The sequence below is a fragment of the Triticum aestivum genome, chromosome 5B, assembly GCF_018294505.1.
Source record: "Triticum aestivum cultivar Chinese Spring chromosome 5B, IWGSC CS RefSeq v2.1, whole genome shotgun sequence".
Classification (NCBI taxonomy): Eukaryota; Viridiplantae; Streptophyta; class Magnoliopsida; order Poales; family Poaceae; genus Triticum; species Triticum aestivum.
Genome location: NC_057807.1, coordinates 517629859 through 517636774, shown reverse-complemented (window position 1 = coordinate 517636774; position 6916 = coordinate 517629859).

Genomic DNA, 6916 nt, shown 5'->3' with positions numbered 1-6916 from the left:
TCCCGCCGCGCGCCGGAGCGCTCGCCGGAGCCGCTGCTCTGAGCGCACCGCCGCCGTCGCCTCGACCGCGCCGGCCTCCGCCCTCTGGCAACCTCCTCCGCCGTCCGCCGGACCTCCCCGACCTCCCTGCTCGTCGCCGGAGTCGTCAGCCGCCGCCTCGGCTTCCGTGCCCTCGCCGGAGCTCGCCGGAGCCGGATCCGCAGTGGGGTGGACCAGATCCACCAATGCATCCATCCAAATGTGCCTCCCCGCGCTCGGATCCCTCCGTCCCGGAACATCTTCGTCCAGTTTTTCGCAGGGTAAAAATCGCCCAAGTCCCTGAGTTTTTCAACATTTTGTGCACCTGTTCATCATGTCTTAACTCCATGCATACTTCTCCTCTTTGCGTGTATAATATATCAAAATGTTCCTTGTGAGATCCTCTACATTGCATTCCATTGCACCATGTTCATTTGAGCTCATCTTGATGCCTGAATCATCATTGCAGGAGTGTTATATGATGTTAACTGCTGTCTGTTAACAGAAGTTGGTGATTTGTCTTTTTCGTTACATTTTGTGTGTGCATACTATGAGGTTGATGTCTACATGTGTTTTGTACTATGTCATGACATCTTCACAGTGCTGCAATCTATGTATTTTTGTGAGCTGTGTAGTGAGTGAATCAAGCTTGTTAAGTAGGGTACTTGCTGTTGCTGTTTTGCTAGATTGATTCTGTTATATTTTGTTGCCATGTAAACCTGCTGCTACTAGTCATTCTGTACATAATCTGGAGATGTTCACTAAGAATGTTTTGTTATACATGTCATGATATATCCATCCGTGCACCTGGTTGCATTTATAGCTTCCTGTAGATTGTTGTAATCTTGCTCCAAAGTTGCTAAATAATGTTGCTGTCAACCTGGTAACATTAAGTTCAGTTTTGTCATGAGCTTTGCTAGTTATTCATGTACCCTATGAACTTGATCTTGCCATGCTTAGCTTCATAAACATGTCTTCTTACTGTTGGTTACCTTGTCATGCCATGTATTGATCTGTTGTGAGTGGTACAAGCTCACCAACATGCCTACTTATCGTTGCTTCTGCCATGTATGAATCTGTCATATAACTTGCCATGTTTACATGGGTGCCATCATATCTTCTGATCCTTTTTGTCTCATGGTCAGTAAAGGACTTTTGTTATATGAAATTAGTAGATTCATGCCATGCCTTTTTTTGCCATTATAAAATCCTGTAACATGTTGTTTAATGGCTCTAAACATTGCAACCTGATGTTATTTCTGCTAAGCCTGAAACTGTTATTATTTGCAATCTTGCCATGTGTTTTGTAGCATGTTCTAGTGATTTCTAGAGATAGCTCAGTGTTCATGTTTTGTTATGCTTTACCTGTACATCATGACCATGCCTTTTGTTTTCCTATTGAGATGCTGTAGCATATTGTTTTGATGCTTGCAATATTTCTAGTTGCTGTTTTGGACAGCTTGTCCTTTAAACTTGTATAGCGTGTATGTGTTGAACCGTTGCTCCGTTTTGAGTGTGCTCTATATGAAACTTGGTTGATTTTTCATATAGTTTCATATTATCATGTTGCATCCTTGTTTTGAGGTGTTTGCTTGATGTTTGTATGCATTTTGCATCAAAGCCATGTTTAACTTGTTTTGCTCATATCTTCTAGGCCGTAGCTGCAAACTAAATGAACTTTATATGTAACTTGACTAGAATCTTGTGTAGATCATCTTTGTGCATCTTAACTTGCTGTTTAACAACTTCAACATAAGGTTTATTCAGATCTGGACCAACTTCGAAATTTGCATATGAGGACTTACCGTAATTGTTATATGTTGTTCCCGACCTCATTTAAACTTGCGTTGATGTGTTGCTCTTGTATGCATCATCTCTTGCCATGAGTAGCTTCGTTTAGTCTTGTCTTGCATCATACTTGTTTATGCATCATGTCGTGTTCATGTGTGGTGTGTTTACTATGTTGTGTGCTTCTTCTCGATAGTTCCCATTTCGTTGCGATCGCGAGGATTCGTTCGTCTACGCTTGGTTCGTCTTCGTGGCTTCATCTACTTCATGGACTCGTTCTTCTTCCTAGCGGGATTTCAGGCAAGATGACCGCTATCCTGGATCTCACTACTATCATTGCTATGCTAGTTGCTTCGTTCTATCGCTTTGCTGCGCTACCTATCATTTGCTCTTCAAGCCTCCAATTTGTCATGTCAGCCTCTAGCCTTTTTAACCCTTCCTAGCAAACCATTGCTTGGCTATGATACCGCTTTGCTCAGCCCTCTTATAGCGTTGCTAGTTGCAGGTGAAGTTGAAGATTACTCCATGGTGGACAGGATTATGTTGGGATATCACAATATCTCTTATTTAATTAATGCATCTATATACTTGGTAAAGGGTGGAAGACTCGGCCTTTTGCCTGGTGTTTTGTTCCACTCTTGCCGCCCTAGTTTCCGTCATACCGGTGTTATGTTCCCAGATTTTGCGTCCCTAACGCGGTTGGGTGATTTATGGGACCCCCTTGACAGTTCGCTTTGAATAAAACTCCTCGAGCAAGGCCCAACCTTGGTTTTACATTTGCCTCACCTAGCCCTTTTTCCCTTGGGAGTCCCGCTCCCGAGGGTCATCTTATTTTTATCCCCCCCCCGGGCCAGTGCTCGTCGTGAGTGTTGGTCCAACCTGTCAGCCGCCGGTGGTCACCAGGGGCAACTCTGGGCTGGCCTACCGGAAGTTTGGACAATCCGGTGTGCCCTGAGAACGAGATATGTGCAACTCCTATCAGGATTTGTCGGCACATTCGGGCGGCTTTGTTGGTCTTGTTTTACCATCGTCGAAATGTCTTGTAACCGGGATTCCAAGTCTGAATGAGTCTTCTTGGGAGAAGGAATATCCTTCGTTGATCGTGAGAGCTTATCATGGGCTAAGTTGGGACACCCCTGCAGGGTATAATTTTTTGAAAGCCGTTCCCGCGGTTATGCGGCAGATGGGAATTTGTTAATGTCCGGCTGTAGATAACTTGACACCTGATTCGAATTAAAACGCATCAACCGCGTGTGTAGCCGTGATGGTCCCTTTTCGGCGGAGTCCGGGAAGTGAACACGGTTTGGGGTTATGTTTGACGTAAGTAGGAGTTTAGGATCACTTCTTGATCATTGCTAGATTCACGACCATTCTGCTTGCTCTCTCCTCGCTCTTATTTGCGTATGTTAGCCATCATATATGGTTAGTCGCTGCTGCAACCTCACCATTTTACCCCTTCCTTCCCATTAATCTTTGCTAGTCTTGATACCCATGGAAATGGGATTGTTGAGTCCTCATGCCTCACAGATTACTACAACAACAGTTGCAGGTACAGGTTGTGCGATGATCTTGACGCGAGAGTGATGTTTGCTTATTTTGGAGTTCTTCTTCTGCTTCTTCTTCGATTAGGGGATAGGTTCCAGGTCGGCAGCCTGAGCTAGCAGGGTGGATGTCGTTTGAGTTTCTGTTTGTGTTTCATCCGTAGTCGGATGGTGCTCTTATGTAAGATGATGTTGTATTATGTGGCATTGTATGCCTTTGGTATGTATCCCCATCTATTATGTAATGTTGATGTAATGATATCCACCTTGCAAAAGCGTTTCAATATGCGGTTCTATCCTTGGTGGGACCTTCGAGTCTCTTTAGGATAGTATCGCATATTGGGCGTGACAACCGCCCGCACCGATACCCGTCGTTCGCTAGGGTTTTAGTTGTATTAGTGATGTTATATCTATGATACTATTCGGGATGTATTGGTGATAATATTCGACGATGTGCAGATGCAAGAGATGATTTACTTTTGCTTAGTGAATGCATGCTAATTTGAATACTTATTTATTTTACAATTTTGTTTTGCTTGTTGAATGCTCATGTCAATATGAGTCCTATAAGATATTTTGAAATGTATATCTTGTGTTGCTAAAATAGGATATGTGCTTGCCCAAGTGGCCGGTCATGTTTGCACGTTACACCTCCAAGTGGCCTATGTTTTGCTGGAGTGTAGATTCATTTCCGTTCCGGCAAATTTCAGGTGCTCGATATGTCCTATTTTAGCAAAGGTCATGCCAGATTTTTTCATGAATTTTGGCATGACTTGTGCCAGAATATGTAGGAAATATCGAGTGCCCCGGATTTGTGTGTTGAGTTTCCTGGTAGTTGTCTTCGATCGATTTTCAATTAATGTTTCAACTATGAACAAAGGAAATGTCTGACAATGAAAAGGATTTCGGTATTTGCAAATACTGTGAAGACAAGCGCGGACTGTGCGACAGAATCTTCCTAGATGGTGATAGGCGCTTCAGCATCAAGCTGGACGAGAACTTCGAAGTGGATACAGTAAGTCACAACGACAAGTCTTTTTTTGTAATTAAGCATGACATATGCTTCATTTGCTTCAACTTATAATTTAATTTTTTTACTACTCTACTAGCGTATCCCCTGCCATGCAAGAGTTTTTGTCTTGGATAAGATAGGTTTCAGTCCTATGAAAACTACTATGGTGGTAAAATGAGTTTACTTGAAGACCGAGCATGGTTGTATTTTCCACGCAAAATTATACAATGTAGACACCTACACCTATTTTGGATGCAAAACTTGGGAAGCACTATGCAAGACTTATGCATTTGAGCCTAATATGGTTATCACCTTTGATATTCGTCCAGAAGATGATATTGAAGGTAACATTCACGTCTGGGTCGATGTGCAGACACCTCCAGTTATACCATTATGTGAGTTTCTCAACCATATTTTTGTCTTTGATATTGTTTATTCAAAAATAGTTGACAACTAATTTCTATTCACAGCTTATTTCCATTCAAGCAAACATGTACAACGCTGGGTAGACATGACCTACTACTATCCCGGGGCTGAACTAAATTGCGAGGAGATAAGTCATTATGTTTCATGGCTTGAGGATCTTCATACTGTCAAGACAAGTTATTTTTCTGGACTTGAAAATCTTAGTACTCAAAACGAGCGACCAATAGTGTTCGTACTTAACTACGGTCACATCTATTTAGGAAAGATGGTAAGATTTTTACTATTTCTCCTCAGTGCATCTTTTGCATACATTATTTTTTAAGCTAAACTTCATTGCTAAGTATGTTACTATACGATGTTCTTCAACATGGACTCCCGGTGAATGTTGTGCCTCATTGGATCGAGACTAAAGGTCGCATGAGAATTGTTAGCTTACGGCCAAGATATCCTACAATGCACTTTAGTGCATACATGATTAATAGCGAGGAATGCTTAATAGTGAAAGATTGGAGCAAAATTGCGAACGGTCGTAGAGAAGTACTAGGGGGCAGCAATGACAAACATAGCCCACGATTAGGAGACTGGTTCATCTGCATGCTCCAACTTGATGAAGCAGGAGTGCTACACATGTTTTATGTTATTTTACATGAGAGAGAGCAGCAGGAGTGATTAATTAGCTAGCTATAAATGAGTTTGAAGATGATGATGTGCTACACTATGACTATGATGATTACATAGCTAGTGTTGGTGGTAATGACTATGATGATTATTATTAGCTAGTGTTGGTGGTGATTAGATAGCTACCGCAGCTAGTGTTGGTGGTGATTAACTAGCTAGAATGAGTTTGAAGATGATGTTGTGCTACACTATGACTATGATGATTAAATAACTATTGTTGGTGGTAATAACTATGATGATGATTAAATAGCTTGTGCTGGCGGATTAGATTCAAGTGGAGGCAACATGTGGTGCACATCAAAAGTACTACTAGTCCAAACTAGATCAAGTTTGGATTAGTAGTATACTTTTGACATGCACCACATATTGCCTCCACTTGAACCTAATCCACATTTATTTGACACACTGTTATGGACACACTATTATAAAGCAACTCGAGAGGATAATGAGGCAATGCTTATGGAGAGGAAATTCTGATACTCCGAGGCAATCACCTGCTGCTTGGCCTCTTGTATGTAGACCTAAAGACAAAGGTGGTATGGGAATAGTAAATCTGACCATCCAGAACAGAGCCCTCCTTTCCAAGCACCTTTCCAAGTTCTATAACAAAGCTGACATCCTTGGGTTTCTCTTATTTGGAGCACCTATTATGATGGTGTGGTTCCTCATGGCACAGTTTTATGTGGATCCTATTGGTGGAAAGACATCCTGAAATGTCACATCCCTAGCTTCTGGTAATGCTCTAGGCTAGCTTCATGTGTGCATCATGTTTAAATTCTGAAATTTGAACTGAGGAATTTCGGAAGCCTCAAAAACTTAAATAAAAGAGGGGCAAAAACCCTAGAAATCTCATTCATTGCTCCAAAATGCTCTCCTTAAATGTTTGATAATTTTTGGTAAGGGTTCTGGTCCCAACCAAAATATTGAACATTTTTAAGGAATTATTTTTGGGACTTTGGATTTAATTCATTAGCTATTTGAATTTGAATTATATTCATATAATTAGAATATAATTTCAAATACCCTTGAAATATTTTATAAGCTTTTGGAAAAGTCCATCTAGCAATATAAAATATTCACAGGAGTTTTTGGCATTGTTTGAATTATTTTTAAATTCAAAACAGTGGCAAAATAAATTAAATAAAACAAAACAGAAGAAAAAAATAAAAAGAGCAAAGTTTACCTCGCGCTTACCTGTCCAGCCCAGCCGGCCCAGCTCCCCCAGCGGCCCAGCCCGCCACCGCTACCCCCCCTGTCGCCTTCCTCCTCTGTCAGGAGGACGGGCACGCGCCCGGCGCGCGCGGCCACGCGCCCCGGCCACCTCCTCCCTGCTTGGCTGCCTCCTCCTCCCCTGGTCCCTCCCGCGATGCCACGCAGCCCCCGACCCCCTCTCACTTCTCCCTCGCTCTCTGGACCCCCTCCTCCTCCTCTGCTCTCCCTCCCTCTCGTCACC